The sequence below is a fragment of the Bos javanicus genome, chromosome 3, assembly GCF_032452875.1.
Source record: "Bos javanicus breed banteng chromosome 3, ARS-OSU_banteng_1.0, whole genome shotgun sequence".
In the NCBI taxonomy this organism is placed as follows: Eukaryota; Metazoa; Chordata; class Mammalia; order Artiodactyla; family Bovidae; genus Bos; species Bos javanicus.
The window spans coordinates 56,325,372-56,343,882 of NC_083870.1; positions in this window are offsets into that span (position 1 = coordinate 56,325,372).

Consider the following 18,511-nt stretch of genomic DNA (forward strand, 5'->3'; position numbering starts at 1 on the left):
ATTTGTCCTTTTGGTTTATTCAGATTTTGCTTTGTGCATTGTGAAGTCCTGTTATTAAGTGCATAGATATTTAAGATTGCTTTGTTTCCTTAATGGACTGACCCCTTTAACATCATGAAAGTTCAGATAATACACCTTGTTTTATAGTTTATCTAATATTAATTATAGTCACTCCAGTTAGTTGCTTTATGCTGAGTTTGCATAATATGGCTTTATTTCCCTTTTTGTTTTTAACCTAGCTATGTTATTATATTAAAATGAGTTTCTTGTTAACAGCATAGAATTTGGACTTTAAGTATACAGTTTGATAATTTCTTTTAATTATAAGTTCATACCATTCGCATTTAATATGAGTATTTATATGCTAAGGTTTGTCAGGCGAGTGTATACTCCTCGGTTCTGTCTCGTCACAACAAAGTTTTGGAGTGATGGACATTAAAGCCCTCCGTGGGTCACAGCTCTCGGGTCTCGGACAGACAGTGTTAGAGCTCTCAGGTCTTGAACAGACCGTGTTATAGCTTTTAGACAAATCGGTGTTACAGCTCCGTGTTACAGCTCTATTTTATTTAGAAAATAGCAGGAGAATCCATCCTTGAGGCATGAGGGCATGCCAACCCAAGGACACGAAGAAAAAAGAGTGGGGGAGCGTGCCAGCATGTGGGAGAGAGAGAGAGAGCTCTTTGGCTCCTCTTTTTATATGTTTTTTCCTCCCCCTGGGCCTGCCCTATGTAAATTAGGCTAGCCAGGAGTGCTGTTTATTCTGCCTGAGGTCCTCACTCTGGTCCTTAGACCTTCCTTGACCTTTCTTTTTCTATTTTCGTGGGCTTTTCCCTTCCTTTTCTTTTAGCCACCACCATTTTGGACTCCTGTTTCCTATTCTAACTACCTAACAGGTTTAAATTATTAGTTTTCTATTTTTTCTATTTGTGACATCTGTTTTTTATTCCTTTTTTAGTCTTTTCCTGCCTTTTTATGGATTGAATATTTTTAGTATTTTATTTTACTTTTGCATATTGGCTTATTAGCAATACTTTTTTGTTTATTTTTTACTGATTGCCTTAGAGCTTACAAAATGCATTTTACTATCATAATTGCTTTTCCATTTTGGATGACTAACCATAGCAGTGTGCTAAGTCTTAGGGATTCCCAGCTTGAAATTTTCATGCTAAAATCAGGAAAGTCTCAGGCACACAAGAATGAAATGGATCACTACTCTTCTCATATAGTATAAAAATATTAAAACATTACATTATAAACCCCAAAATGCACTACTATTTTGCTTGTTTTAATTAGCTGTATTTATAGGTTTTTCTTTTAATAGGAAATTTTACTATGTTTATCCATATATTTATGTTTTTCACCCTTTTTATTCCTTTGTGAGACCCAAGTTTCCATTTGGTATCATTTTTTTTTTTGTTAAGCTTTTGTTATTGACTTCATTTAGCATTATTTATAATTTATGTTTGCTGGTAACCAATGCAGATTTTTTTAATTTAAATTTTATTAAAATTTTATTTTTTAGAGTAGTTTAAGATAGCTACCTAGAAGAAGTCTTGTAAGAAATTTACATTTTATTTCAAGTGCAAAGAAGTCAATGAAGGGTTTTAGTAGGTGGAGGATGAAAATGTCTTATTTGCATTTGAAAGGAAACTTTGGGAAGTGGAATCAAAGAAAGTGAAAATTAGAGAAGGGAAGCTTAGCATTTGAGGTATGAAAATGGACATTTTGATAAAAACACAATCTAAGGAATGACTGTATTTCAGGATCACTGGAGTCAGCAAGCAGAAGAAATTGGAGAAACATACCTCTGTTTAGATGTCTAACTCTTTGAAAATGATAATAATCAATGATGAAGAGATATGCAATGTCTTCCAGAAAAGGGAAAGCCTATATATATTTAAAAACATGAAATAGTGGCAAAATGTTTGCATAGGCCTATGATGTATTTATATGTTGAAAAAAAAAGAGGAAGCTGATGAGCGATGATGATGGGAAAATAGTTGGGCAACTCAGTCAAGTGCTAGTGTGCACTGGCCAGGATGATGGGCTGTAATGGGTATCCAGAGGATAAAGTTCGGTTTCAGTTAAGGTCAGAAATGGATTGAGGAAAATAGTGAATCTAGGAGACCTACTAATAAGAGAGCAGGTGTTCCACAGCCCATAATACGAGAGTATCACAGAGAGGGTAGACATCCAGATAAGAAAGTCTCTGCTGCTCTCACTCCAGGGCTGTTCAGGCTCTTGTGTGTAGCTTCTAGAATCACTTCGATTTGGAATGAGCACATCTGGCAGCTTTGGACAGAGTAAACATTTCCATTCCATTTATAAAAATACAGTGAAAGTTGGTAAAAGTGGCCCAAACTGGAGGGGAAGAGGGGAAGATGAAGCATCTTAATTAGTTCAGGACAAACAACATTAATGTGGTAATCAGAGTGAGTGGTGGAGAGTGAGATACAGGAAAGAAAAAAAAAATGCACAAGGAAACAAAGAAACAAAAAGAATGAAATGAGAGAAGAATGATAGAACTGACCAAAAAGGAAGAGATCAGACAGAGAAGCAAGCATAGGATATTAGTGTTTTGTTTTTTTTTTTTTTTGTATGCTAAGATATCTAAATATAACTGGACTTCAGTGAAAGAACTGAATATATCTCCTTGTCTATTAATTTGGTAATCTGATCAAAAAGCATTTGGATTTATGTAAAGATAATAGATAACAGAGCCAGAAGAATTAGAGCAATTTTCTTTTTTAAAAATATCATTTAACTTCCATACATATGAAAAGTAAATGTTTCCACTAGGGAATAAAACACTGAGCAAACCCTGCTTAGCATCTATAAGTGAGTTTGTCATATGGTTACTAAAATGAGTTATATTCAATCTTCAGTTTGTATGTTCATTCTGTATATCCCTGGGCCTTGGCCTTAGGGATGTCACACATCTGATGGAAGTCACATACACTCTGTGAGAATCAAAATTAAAAATTATAGATGCTTCATCTAATAAGACAATAGGGAATGTCAGCTTATTATAGCCCTGCAGAAAAATTTTTCCCAATACTGTTTCAGTCACATTCTGTGGAAAGGTATCAGGCGCTATGGTTTAACAAGTGTGTTGGCCCATTGCTTCATAAACAGTGGGCATACTACATTACCTTGGGGATGGGGTGTTCCCTTGACCCCCTTGGACCCTGGACTTCCAGTCAAACAACCATCAGCCAACAATCCTAGAGCTGTCATTATTCCCTAATAAGCCTCTTTGCTCCAACCACACCATCCTGCTTACTATTCTCTATCTATTATTTGCTAATTTTAGCACATATTGCTCTTAATCATAGCATGTCAAAGCTGAAAAGGCTCTTATAGATTTAGATCAGCCCTCAATTTACACCTGAGCAAACACATTTCCGAAGTCCTTCAACCCCTAACTCAAAACTTACTTCCCACAAAATTGCTTTCCCTCTGAAGTTGAAGCCAGCTCTGGGAATCACTCTTTTCCTTAGTACTTCTTTTGTTATTATAATTTCTGTTTGTCCAAGAAGGAAGTCTTGGATAAGTCAATGTTACTCCCCTGGCTTCCATTTCTTCCTCTGTAACAAGAAAGGTCTGGACCTGATGACCTGTAAGTTCCCTTTTTACGATAGCATGTTTGTTTTCCAAGTCTATCTCTGAAGTCTTGGATCCTTTATAAATTGTTCTTGGTCATACATGCAGGCAGTTGTCACTTTGCATGATTCCTGGTAACTGAAATTGGTACCTATTGATACCAGTTTCTCACTGCAACATCCATGGTGTCAGAGGTCAAATGTTAGTTACCACAGAACCGTGCCAAGTGAAGAATCAGTGCCAGTGTGCATGGGTTTCAGCTAGTATCACACAGTGCCAAGTAAGAACTGCCTGTATATTTCTATTCCTTAGTAGTGTTTTACTTCTTGGACCTCATTCTTCAAATTTTCTTTGAAGAATGAACCTTGCCTTGGTAGATAAACCGTAATTCAAGGACCTTGTCCTTCCCTTGCCAAGTGTGATTACATGACCAGAACTAGGCCAGTTAAATGTTCCCCCAAGAACTTACATCTTCAACCATAGCAGTTCAAGGCTTGAAAAGGGCTGGAGTGGAGTCACAAGATGGCATTGCTCTGAAGGGACTGTTCACCAGTTCCTCTCTGCTACTTGCTGTTAGAATTGATCTTGTTCCTGTACTTTCTCAGGTTTAATTCTTTAGCAGTGAGGAAAACGTGCTGAGGAATCCTCTTCATAACCTGCCAGAAAATCTGCTAAATACTTGATCTGTGCTCACATTTTTCATTGGCCTGATCTTTGTCACAAAGAAGATTAAGGATAGAAGAACCCCTAGCGCTTGGACAACAGCTAGGGGTTGTCCACAGATAGTAGAGCCTTCAGGACCCCCTGGGGCACGCACTGCTGCTCGCCTGTTCGCAGGGGCTTTGAAGAAATGAGATATGAGAGATTGTAAAGGAATTGAGATTTTGTTAGCCACATGTCCTTCTAGCTATAGGAGCGAGGACCTCCTACCTTAACCCGAGGTCTTCTGGAATCTGAGACTGAGCCGTGTGAGCCTTCTGCCTGGTTTGTTTTTGCTGTCCCAGTTTGGGATAAGCATGGTGGGCTTATTGTCACTTCCTGGGTCACTTTCCTGTCACGTGCTGGGTTTTCTTGTGTTCAGCTTCCACCACGGGAGCTTCTGCCGAGTTGGGCTTCTGCTGTTCTTGGCCTTGACCTCGTGGGGGCCAAGCCAAGGTTGTTCCAGCCAGGTTAAATCCAAGAAATGGCACCATATATGTTGGGGCAATGTGTGATTTCCTCTGTTCTGTCTCACCACAGCAAAAATTTGAAGCGACGGACAAATCGGTGTTACAGCTCAGTTTTTTTAGGAAAAACAAAGGATAGTATGCCCTCAGGGAGTGAGGGTGAGCTGACCCAAAAGACGAAGAGAAGAGAGGCCTCAATCCTTCTAGGCTTCCTCCTTTTATACATTTATCTCCTCCCCAATGAGCCTGCCCTATGTAAATTGTGCTAGCCAGGAAGGCTGTTTGTTTTACCTGAGGTCCTCACTTCAGTCCTTGGACCATCCTTTGTTCTATTTTCATGGGCTTTTCCCTTCTTTGTCTTATAGTCACTGACATTTTGGACTCCCTTTTCCTATTCTAACTACCTATCATTTTGGTTCCGAGAATTACCCTATCTCATTGTACTAAATCCTTATTTTGCTTAGGTTATGCAATCTGTGTTGTAAGCAACAGCAGCATCTCAGCTGTTTCAGGGTTTCTTGTTTTACTTGAACCAGCGTATTAATTTCTTCCTACAAACTTCACAAATGAGGAGCATTCACTGGTTGCCCTTCCAATTTCTGAGCACTTACTCGTTTCTTACTTTTATTCAATCTGACTCTTAACTCATTTGAACTCCACTTTTGAAAGTTACTTCTTGCTAAATATAAAGGTCTTTTAAACTTTATTTTAATTTCTCAAACTTTGGATATTTCCTTTGCATGTGTCTGACAGAATGGAAACTCTCACCCACATTTTTGTGTGCCAGTTCAGCCCTCACTTCTCTGACAACTCTTCCATTACTCTTTTAAGCCCTCCTTCTTCCTTTTATTTCATAAATGTTGACATATATAGGCTTCTGCCCCTAGCTGTCTGTGTTCTACTGGGGTCTATGTTGCTCAGCCTGGATCCTTCCTTCTCTACCCCAGAACATCTGATAGTCTGCTGAGAGTAAAGGCAGAGGTTACATAAGACACATCTCCTTAGATTATAAATTTTACTTGACACTGTGGAGTAGAAAACATAATTTTTATATTAATTCAATCTTAAAATGAATTTTTACGATAAGAAATTTCTTCTTTCAGTGAGAGTTCCTATCTACTTCTTAATAACCAACCTTTTCACTCAGGCAGAAATAGGATCAGCTAGCATACTTCTTAGGAGAAGGCAATGGCAACCCACTCCAGTACTCTTGCCTGGAAAATCCCATGGATGGAGGAGCCTGGTAGGCTGCAGTCCATGAGGTCGCTAAGAGTCAGACACGACTGAGCGACTTGACTTTCACTTTTCACTTTCATTCATTGGAGAAGGAAATGGCAACCCACTCCAGTGTTCTTGCCTGGAGAATCCCAGGGACGGGGGAGCCTGGTGGGCTGCCGTCTATGGGGTCGCACAGAGTCGGATACGACTGAAGCGACTTAGCAGCAGCAGCAGCAGCAGCAGCATACTTCTTGGCCACAAGGTACCTTCCAGAAACTGCCTTAGAGAAGCACTGCCTGAGATGATTATATTTACTCTTACACCAGTTTAGCAAATTAAGTAATTAAAAGTAGGGGCTTTGAAATCTGAAGGATATGGCTCCATGTTCCACCACTTCCTGGGTATGTGACCTTGAGAAGTTTTTTAACATTTCTGAGCCTGACTTTTCATCTATGAAATGGGAAAAGAATATCTATCTCGTAGGGTTGCTGTGAGAATTAAACAAGTGCTGTAAAATAAAATGTGTCCAGTGAAAGCTAATTGCTGCAGAGAATTGGCCTTCATCTGTATAAATAATAGTCAAATCTTTATCTCTAGCCTTAGGGATCCTCTCAAGTTCTAGTCCATAAATTACAATGATCATTTAGTTGTCTTACTTGTTCCTTAAATTCTATTTATCTAAACTGAGGTTATCTCCCTCTTAAAACAAAGTATTGCCTTCGAACTTCACTATTTTTACCGATGGCACCACCATTCTGTCTAGCATTAAGGCATAAAGCTCTGACTCTTTCATCTAAATCACCACCACATGTCCCATCTCTTGACTGGAATAAAACTTAGCATCTTGCTTCTGCAATGTCTCTCATAAATCCCTTGCACCCTCCTTTTTTTTTTATTTTGGTTACAATTGATGAACTTACACTGATAAATCGCTATCACCTAAAGTCTACAGTTTACATTAGAGTTCACTCTTGGGTGTTGTACATTCTGTGGACTTTGACAAACGTATAATGACATGTATTCACTATAGTATCACGAAACAGTCTTCCTGCTCTACCTATTCCTACCTTCCTCCCTGCAAACTCCTTGAAAGTTGTCTTTTAGTGCTCTTGCTCATCTTTTATTGGGTTGTTTCTTTTCATGTTGTTGAATTTTAAGAGTTATTTTCACATTTTGGCTAACATCTTTTACTGAATATATCATTTGCAAATATTTTCTCCCATTCTGTGGCTTGTCTTCTCATTCTCTTGACCATCTTCCACAAAACAGAATGTAATGTGACAATGAAGAATGTGTAAATATCAGTTCAGTTTTTAGCTCAGTCACTCTGTCGTGTCCCTCTCTTTGTGAACACATGGACTGCAGCATGCCTGGCCTCCGTGTCCATCACCAACTCCTGGGACTGACTCAAAGTCATGTCCATCAAGGGAGTGATGCCATCCAACCATCTCATCCTCTGTCATCCCCTTCTCCTCCTGCTTTCAATCTTTCTCAGCATCAAGGTCTTTTCAAATGAGCCAGTTCTTCGCATCAGTTGGCCAAAGTATTAGAGTTTCAGCTTCAGCATCAGTCTTTCCAATGAAAGTCTTTCCAATTTAGGACTGATTAACTCTAGGACTGACTGGTTGGATCTCCATGCAGTCCAAGGGAATCACAAGAGTCTTCTCAACACCACAGTTCAAAAGCATCAATTCTTCAGCACTCAGCTTTCTTTATAGTCCAACTCTTACATCCATACATGACTACAGGAAAAACCATAGCTTTGACTAAACAGAACTTTGTTAGCAGAGTAATATCTCTGCCTTTTAATATGCTGTCTAGGTTGGTCATAGCTTTTCTTCCAAGGAGCAAGAATTGTATAATTCCATGGTTGCAGTCACCATCTGCAGTGATTTTGGAGCCCAAAAAAATAAAGTATCTCACTATTTCCAGCATTTCCCCATCTATTGGCCATGAAGTGATGGGACTGGATGCCATGATCTTGGTTCTCTAAATGTTGAGTTTTAAGCCAGCTTTTTCATTCTCCTCTTTCACTTTCATCAAGAGGCTGTTTAGTTCTTCACTTTATGCCATAAGGGTGGTGTCTGAGGTTATTGATATTTCTCCTGGCAATCTTGATTCCAGCTTGTGCTTCATCCAGCCTGGGATTTTGCATAACGTACCCTGCATATAAGTTAAATGTACAGGGTGACAATATACAGCCTTGACGTACTCTTATCCCAATTTGGAACTAGTCTGTTGTTCCATGTCCAGCTCTAACTGCTGCTTCCTGACCTGCATACAGATTTCTCAAGAGGCATGTAAGGTGGTCTGGTATTTCCATCTCTTTCAGAATTTTCCATAGTTTATTATGATCCACACAGTCAAAGACTTTGACATAGTCAATAAAGCAGAAGTATATGTTTCTCTGAAACTCTCTTGCTTTTTTGATGATCCAGTGGTTGCTGGCAATTTTACCTCTGGTTCCTCTGCCTTTTCTAAATCCAGCTTGAACATCTGGAAGTTCATGGTTCACATACTATTGAATCCTGGCTTGGATAATTTTGAGCATTACTTTGCTAGTATGTGAGATGAGTGCAATTGTGCAGTAGTTTGAACATTCTTTGACATTGCCTTACTTTGGGATTGGAAGGAAAGCTGACCTTTTCCAGTCTTGTGGCCACTGCTGAGTTTTCGAAATTTGCTGGCATATTGAGTGCAGTACTTTCACAGCATCATCTTTTAGGATTTGAAATAGCTCAACTGGAATTCCATCACCTCCACTAGCTTTGTTCGTAGTGATGCTTTCTAAGGCCCACTTGACTTCACATTCCAGGATGTCTGGCTCTAGATGAGTGATTACACCATCATGATTATCTGGGTCATGAAGATCTTTTTTTTTGTTGTTCTTCTGCGTATTCTTGCCACCTCTTAATATCTTTTGCTTCTGTTAGTTTCAAACCATTTCTGTCCTTTATTGTGCCCATCTTTGCATGAAATGTTCCCTTGGTATCTCTAATTTTCTTGAAGAGATCTCTAGTCTTTCCCATTCTGTTGTTTTCCTCTATTTCTTTGCATTGATCACTGAGGAAGGCTTTCTTATCTCTCCTTGCTATTTGGAACTCTGCATTCAAATGAGTGTATCTTTCCTTTTCTCCTTTGCCTTTCATTTCTATTCTTTTCTCAGCTATTTTTAGGCCTCCTCAGACAACCATTTTGTCTTTTTGCATTTTTTTTTCTTGGGGATGTTCTTGATCCCCGCCTCTTATACAATGTCATGAACCTCCATCCATAGTTCTTCAGGCACTGTCTATCAGATCTAATCCCTTGAATCTATTTGTCACTTTCACTGTATAATTGTAAGAGGTTTGATTTAGGTCATACCTGAATGGTCTAGTGGTTTTCTCTACTTTTTTCAATATAAGTCTGAATTTTGCAATAAGGGGTTCGTGATCTGAGCCACAGTCAGTTTCCGGTCTTGTTTTTCACTGACAATATAGAGTTTCTCCATATTTGGCTGCAAAGAATATAATCAATCTGATTTTGGTATTCACCCTCCTGTTGGAAGAGGGTATTTACGATGACCAGTGCATTCTCTTGGCAAAACTCTGTTAGCCTTTGCCCTGCTTCATTTTGGAAACATAAGGTCATCTAGGGTAAACAAGTAACCACAAAGCAAGAACTACTGATATCCAAGAACTTTCATAGCTGGAAGAGACAGTTCAGTTCAGTTCAGTTCAGTCGCTCAGTTGTGTCCGGCTCTTTGTGACCCCATGAATCGCAGCACGCCAGGCCTCCCTGTCCATCACCAACTCCCAGAGTTCACTCAGACTCATATCCATCAAGTCAGTGATGCCATCCAGCCATCTCATCCTCTGTCGTCCCCTTCTCCTCCTGCCCCCAATCCCTCCCAGCATCAGGGTCTTTTCCAATGAGTCAGCTCTTCGCATGAGGTGGCCAAAGTACTGGAGTTTCAGCTTTAGCATCATTCCCTCCAAAGAAATCCCAGGGCTGATCTCCTTCAGAATGACTGGTTGGATCTCCTTGCAGTCCAAGGGACTCTCAAGAGTCTTCTCCAACACCACAGTTCAAAAGCATCAATTCTTCGGTGCTCAGCTTTCTTCACAGTCCAACTCTCACATCCATACATGACCACAGGAAAAACCATAGCCTTGATTAGATGGACCTTTGTTGGCAAAGTAATGTCTCTGCTTTTGAATATGCTATCTAGGTTGGTCATAACTTTGCTTCCAAGGAGTAAGTGTCTTTTAATTTCATGGCTGCAATCACCATCTGCAGTGATTTTGGAGCCCAAAAAAATAAAGTCTGACACTGTTTCCACTGTTTCCCCATCTATTTCCCATGAAGTGATGGGACTGGATGCCATGATCTTCATTTTCTGAATGTTGAGCTTTAAGCCAGCTTTTTCACTCTCCACTTTCACTTTCATCAAGAGGCTTTTTAGTTCCTCTTCACTTTCTGCCAAGGAATAGATTATTCCTTGGGGCCCCCAGAAGGAAACAGCCCCACTGATTGACTTTACTTTTTTCCCATAGGCTCATTTTGGACTTTGGGCCTCAAGAGCTGGAAAAGAACACATTTCTGTTTGTTGAGCTGGAAGTTCGAACTACCAGTCACTGGTGAGGTTTTATACCTTATGGAAGAGAGCAAAGAGCATAACACTGTCAACCATCAGAAGTAAGAACTCACAGATTGCAGCTCTGAGTCACCAAGGAGAACTCCACTCAAAAGGTGCTTGTTGGAAGAACATTTCAATCACAAATGGAAGAAAAGGCCTAGCAACAGTAGGGTCTGTGGCATGAGCCTGTCTTCCATGGGCAGCAGGATAGCCTATACAGAGTGGTGAGCTGCACAGGCCCCTCTTGTCCTGTGAGTGAAAATTCCGTTCCCTTCCCTCAGAGGAGAAATGCTAGTGGACTGGCCAGATGCTATGCCATGCACCACTTAAGCAGTACAAGGAAGTTCACTTTGCACTCAGAATAGGGAAATATTTCCCCTAATAAGGAAGGAGAATCTGAGCTATGTCTCAGCACTGGTCATAAGGGAATGTTTCAGGCTTACGGCCCTGACTGGGCAATGTAAGACTGGTGATAGGTTACTATTGTTTTACAGCATTAAATTCATCATGTTTTTACAGAAACAATAGAGAATGAATACACTTGTATTTACCAAATTGGGTTTTTAAGAGGATCAAATGATGAAATTGAACATATATAAATAAAGTACCTATCATAGTGCCTGGCATAGTGTCTTATACAGAGTATCATGTCAGATCTTTTAAAAAATGATCCCAACTACAGAGAGGCAAATGGATTGAAAATATTAAGATGCGTAGGCAGCAATTACATGTTTATAGCACACTCCATATAAGAAATGAAGGTGACAGCAAATTAGAAAGAAATAGAAAGATTTCAAGTATTTCAAGAGGGTAGAGAAAATTTGACCATAGATTACATGGAGAGGAGTAGAGGTGAAAGAGTCAAGATTGACTTTCACCTTCCACATGAACAATATAACCATTTACTCCTTCCTTTTCTCTTTGGGGATCTAAGGTTCACATTTGCTAAAGGTAAAGTTGTTAGGTTGTGGCAGTGAAACAAAATATCTGGCCCACTTTTCCACTGGTGTGATATTTGTGTGATATTCATTTGTCCTAAGCACTGTCACAATCTGCACATAACAAGAGCCAGGGTTCACATTTGTTTGTTTTAATTCAGCATTTATTTCCTTAACATGCAGACTTATGGCACTTGCAACTTGGTTCTGTAACCTCCGAATGGCCTAAAGTCTGGCACAATGACAGCAATCTCAGGTGCTTCCAAAGTACTGTGCTCCATAGAACTATTCCCTGGAAGAGAACAGTCAAGAATCAAGGACCTGATTCAGGAAATAAGGTACACTGTCCAGAAGCATTTAGTAACAGTGTGACTGTTCTGCTTTGCTCCTGGATAATTTAATCAAGTGACAGATATGTCCAACAAGTTTCCATTTAGTATGTGGGGTGGCCAGGAAAAAAAAAAAAGATTAGAAGAAAAAGCCATCCAGCAATTTTGTTTGTCTCAGTCCACAGTTTATATGATGATATCCAATATAGAATTCTTTCTCTTCTGATACAATCAATTACACTGACAACTTTTTTTCCTAATCTCAGATCTGTGTATACCTGCACATTTCAATGTTTCCAGAAGACTCATTATAATCATCACTGAATATTTATTGAGAACCCACTGGGCACAGAGAACTGTACTAGGCATGTGATCAAGAGAGAGCCTATTTCCAGCCAAGTTCTTTTGTTTCCATCCTATTCTGGGAGTAATAACATACCTAAGGAAAGTGGAATTCTACACATAATCAAACTTATTATCTGATTTGATCATTATTTTGATTGCTACTTATGATTTATAATAGAGGTCATTATTTTATTACATACTTTCTGTATATAATTAAGTTACTTTAAATGAAGACTTTCATTCAGCTCTAGTTAGTAAGAATAATGTATTTCTGATTTTCTCATCAGCAACTGAAGAAAAATTGAGCCACACAAAAAAAGGTATTATACTACTGAATAGGTTTTTTTTTTCTTTCAAAAGCTTAGAATTCATTGTATATATAAATGGGAAGATTGATGGCATTTAGTATGAGATAAATTTCATTGTTTCAAAAAATTATCAGAAGTATGTCAAGAAAACGAAGTTCCTAGTGTTCCATGTGGGGTTTGAATTCTCTGATCAAATTACAAGTTTCAAGTTTTAACAGTAAAAAAGATCACAGTGTCATAGTTGCACATATATTTTGTAAAAGACAAAGGGCTAAATTGATAAAGGAAAAAAGAAAAATCAGTGCCTTCCAAAACAGAATTTCATGATTTTCATTGTTAGTGAGTTGTTTTATGTGTCAGGTAAACTTTGATCTTAAAATATCTTGCACAGGCAGGATTTCCTCCAGAGACCATTTTCTGTCTTGATATCCTCATAAGAGAAGCAAGAATAAATATTTTGTTCCATAAAATATTCCTCCCATGACTACTCGTATCTCTCAAACTTGTCTTTGTGTGAAGACAGTTGTAGCCAATTTGGGGGAGATATATTTAGGTTTTAAGAAAGCTTCTCTCTCCCTTAAATGGGAATCATTTTCTAATATCCTAAAAATTGGGACAAGGTTTAGGGGGGATATTCCCATATCAAAACACCTTAATTTAATATCCAATGTCCTGAACAAATTTCATCTGGTTTCTCCCCCTTTATTTCTTTGCTCTCTGCTCTAATCTTTCCCTTCCTCTCTCCCTGTGCCCTCCCTCTCCTCTTAACAGAATGTCTGTGTCAGTGTAGAAAGTGAGAGAATGTTAGCAGTTGCACGTTGTTCCTTCCAGCTCTGATCTGGCAAGTGAAGACACCTCACCCTTCTGCCCGAGCCATTTAGTACCAAAGCCATTTAGGTACATTCTGTGCACCCCCTCAGACAACAAGTTTTCCTTACTGTGCCAAAATCTTCTTGGAAACCTAAGCCAGATGAATTAGTCAAAAGTACGTTCTCTATGATCACAAAAAGTAATCTGGACTGTGTTTGGGCTATATTTAAACTGAATTTAAAATGATAAGGTCTGCTTGTGTTTCCCTCTCCAACAGAGGAGAGGCAATTGACTTTCCCACTGGCTCCTATTTTTGTTATCAGAATTTTTGAGTTAGTCGTGTCCTATTTAATTCATTCATCAATGTAAATTTGGATATTTTTGCATTCTGAGCTCTTCCTTAACTCATTTGCAGTGTTTATAAAGACATCATGACTAACAGAGGCAGACAATCAGCTTTGCTAGGAACACCCTAAGTTTATCCAACCGAGGGAGTCCAGTTCATCTTCCCATTATTGAGAATTCCACTGCACAAGTGGAGTCCTGGATTCCGTCTAGGACAAAACTCTCATTTCTTCAAAGAATTTGTTTCCTATGGTCTTCCCCAAAGAAAGTCAATAAACTTCTGTTTAGTACTTTCGTAAAGGGTTTGCTATCAAAAACAGGTCCCCCCGCCCACAGGAAAAGCTTACAATTCCTTTGAAAAGGCTGACCCTGATAGTGATTTATACACATTTTATTGTAGTATTTAAAGGTAGTCTGACTTTTCTCATAGAAAGTTCCATACTTGTGAATTTGGGACTTGGTAATAACCTGAGACTATGAATAGGCAGTGGCAATGATGGCCAGAACTTTGCTCCCCCTGTAGCTTCTTCCCATCACCACCCACCATCCACTCCCTCACTGCTGAGATAATGAACTGGGCTTTGTTTCAAAAGTCTGAGTGCCAGACCCAAACTATTACCTCTCCTGTGCCAAATAGACAGATAAGTTATCACTGGTCTGGATTCATCCTACCCAATACCAGAGTTCTCTCTCCATCTTTAATAGGTCCTCTGATTGTGAATTTCTACACTTCCGATTGGAAGAGAGATGTGAATTATTTTCCATTTTTCAAATTAAAAGTTGATTCATTAAAGAAAAGCATATTTTATTTTTACCATGGTGATTGTCCAAAAGAAACAGTCTACAAGCAGTATCTGACCTGTCATTAGTTCTAAGTCAAAATGTTTAGACAGCATGATAACTGGTGTCTTGAATTCCACACGCACATACAAGAAAATCTGTATTACTCTGGTATATATTTAGTCTGGAATACAGTACTGGTAGCATCAGTTCATCTATGTCTGAGTACCATATATCACATAGAGTCCATGAAAATACACAAATGTGTTTACCTGGAACTCATACCCATTTCATATTGTGTTAAAACATGACAGGAAACAGTAGGTGCTTTGAGGGTACCAGTTAGATGTTTACTAGCTCTTCAAATGACTCTTGCCATCAATCAATTCTTCATCTACTCAAAATGAAGAGTTGAGAACAGAAAGTTTACAAAGACAGAGGTGTCAGACTCAATCTTCCTGTAAACGTTTCAGATTGACAGCATCAAGATGAAGAACAGAGAATATGCTGTGCAGACAGAAAGAGTAGACTTTAGCTTTAGGCTCCACTACTTATTGGTTGTTACCCTTTTAAAATTGTAATTTTTATAGGTTAAATGATAATAATAAAACAAATCCTGAATGTTCTTTGGAAGGACTGATGCTGAAGCTGAAGCTCCAATACTTTGGACATTCTTCTGATGTGAAGAGCCAGCTCATTAGAAAATACTATGATGCTGGGAAAGACTGAAGGCAGGAGAAGAAGTGGACAACAGAAGATGAGATAGTTGGATGGCATCACCGACTCAATGGACATGAGTTTGAGCAAGCTCTGGGAGATAATGGAGGATGGGAAAGCCTGGTGTGCTGCAGTCCATGGGGTTGCAAAGAGATGGACATGACTTAGTGACTGAACAGCCGTGTTAGACTTCTTGGGGAGTTTTTAAGTGGAATGTAAAAGGTATACCTAGCACAATGCTTAACCAAGGGAATGCTAGATGTTACAGAAGACTTTTTCTAACTATCTCATAAGATTTCCCCTTCTCAAGGAATTACCTCCTCCAACCCCATTTTCAGGAATGAGGAGAAGCAGTGCCTGTAATACTTGACTCTGTTCATTTGACCGTAGCTAATTCGGAATCGACAGTGACTCAAGCTGGACTAATTCTGGTTTGTGAATCAAGAGCCAGAGGCTATTTCACTTTAATGGCAGCAGTCAGGAGACAATTTTCCAAAACTCTTGCAGTTGAGGTTCCAAAAGTTCAAGTTTCCTATTTCTTACAGTTCTCAAGGCTGATTGTTGATCTCTTCTTCAGATTCCATGAGATAGTCTAGATTATTTGAATAGATTCTTATCCCCACGCATTTTCTAAGTTAAATTGGATGCAACTGGTTTTTGAAACTTACAAAATAGAAGTTTTAAACTGTAATTAGTAGTAGTCATTGTAATAGTGAAAGTGACACCATCACTAGGAGTAGTAGGGATAGTGTAATCCAAACTCTTTGGCTTCTCATGCAGTGTGTTACACCATCTAGTTCCAACCCTTATGTTTATTTCACCTTTATGTTTTGGTTACATCCATGATGATACGGTTCAGAGATTACTCTTGAATCTATGGCTCCATGGAACCAAAAGATATTGCAGAGAGAAGTCACTCATTAAATATTTGTTGAATAAAAAAATGGAAAAACTTGTGAAGGGAATAAAGTTAGATTAGGTATGTAAAAGTCTAGAGTATATAGAGAAAAAATGAGGTTTTTGAAAGTACTTTAAAACAAGGCACTTTAGTGGGCAGAGGTAAAAGTATATACATCTCATGGTGTCACGGGGTTACAGAATAAACCTGGACTGATTAATAAATCACTTTCTTTCTCTAAGCTAAATAATAGTGTGTAGAGGTTAAAGGAGAAAAGTTTTTATAAAGTTTTTTAAAAACTCTCAAAGTAAATGAGTCATACAAACATATCTCTTTACTTGCCAAAACACAACCGCTCCCTTCAACCTCCATAACACTTTTACTGTTATAAGGGTCATATATCACAGTGACTTCTGAAGGTAGTTTTTTGTTTGAGAATCTGAAGCAAATAGGTGTTGAGTGCAGCTTTTGCAATCTTTTGAGTTAAGTTGTCTTTTGGAACTCGGGCATTTACCTAGAAGGGACTGTTACTTTGATAAGAGATCTGACTTTGAAAAGTCAAAATATTATAATGATGATACATTGGAAAACACCTGTAGAAAAACTTTTTTTTTTTAAATTCTTTTTCTTGGCAAAGAATTTGGAGGCTGTGTGAGGAGGTATGGATATAAATATCCAGCAGACTACTGTCCTCCTGGACTTTCTACATGGAACTATCTCAGAAACTTAACCTGGTTGAGTTCCTGTTCTGTTGTTTTAAGGGAGCAGAGATTCTTTTATGGGGAAGTGGGAGGAGAATGAAAATGTATTTTAATTTATTTTATGATAAATATCATTAAGTCAAAATTTAAAGCTATGTAATTTTATTTTCAGTTTGATGCCCAAAATGCAAGAAGGAGTCATTTAATAAGAGATTGAAATGAGCATTTGCTAACAATGAAGTCATTATTTTAATGAAACCTGATCAACTTTCGTGAATAATTTGGGATTTTTTTAAACAACATATTTCAAGGCAGAAAAAAAGGGAAAAGACCATACGTTTGGCAGAAATGAAAAATGGTTACTATGGCAGCTTGATTTGGACATGGAAAACCTGTTTCAAGCTATTCATAAACCCAACTCTTGCAAACTATTTATTATGTACAATAAATTATATGAAACATGTAATGAAAAAATGAGAAAGACTTGTTTAGAACTCAGAGAGTTAATGTAAACTATTTGAGAAGGAAGGACTGGGTAAGAAGTGGATCCTGATGTTTGCTGCTGAACTAGCTTAATGAACTTGTACCCATACCAAAAGGACACCCCCACACTTCTCCAGTTGACACAAATGTCCCATTCTTTAAGAAGAAAAAATGTGGAATGTGCCCTAACCACATAAAGCACACCATTTTCACAATTCCAACACAATTCATTTAGCCTCTATTCTTCATGCCTGAGTGGACATCCCTCATTACACACCCAAGGCGAAACTTGGAGATGGTGATGGGAGAGATGCATTGCCAACCCTCATATGCTGAGCTGCTTGTTCAACACGAGGATTTAAAAAAATATATGATTATATTCTCCAAGTGGAGCATGTATGTTCCCCTGAGTCCTGAGAAGCTGGTAATTCTGTATCAGAAATATGTGTTTCTGCATATGCATGACATAAGATGAAGACTTGGTTTCTGATCTCAAAGTCATTGTCAACACAAAATTTACATTCTCAGACTAAGAATCATTAGAAGCAGTACTCAATCAAAACTATGAGTCGTACCTGGATAATGAATGCTTTACAATGAGACGAATCCATTTGGGTGGGAATAAAAATAGGTGTCATATTGCTGTATTTATTTCAAAATCGGAAGATTTGTGCTTTGTAGAATGGAATCAATTCAGAAAAGAAGTAAAGAATAGGGACACAAAGAGGTTTTAAAGCAGGAGTGCGGTGGGCAGGATACCATGTGCTAATGAAAGCAGTACGTAGTCTGTGTTGAAGTATTATCTTATAAAAAGGCAGTGAGGAACCAACCTGCATGCAAAAATCCATTCAGTATGTGGGCGGTAAGAAAACGAAAGGAAAATTCTATGGTACAGTCACTGAATCTGTGAAGTAGTCAAAATAAACTCTCTTTTTAAGCAAGATTAAACAGAGCTGTATCCCTGAAGCCAGACCACCTGGGTTGAAACCCAAGCTTTGTATTTATAAAACTGCTACTCTCTGTGCCTCAATTTCATCATATGTAAGATGGGTATGTGTTAAGTCATTTCAGTAGTATTCATCTTTTTACAGCCCTATGAACCATAGCCTGCCGGGCTCCTCTGTCCATGATACTGTCCAGACAAGGGTACTGGAGTGGTTGCCTCCTCCAGGTGACCTTCCCGACCCAGGAATCTAACCTGCATCTCTTACAACTCCTGCACTGCAGGCAGATTCTTAATACTAGTGCCTTT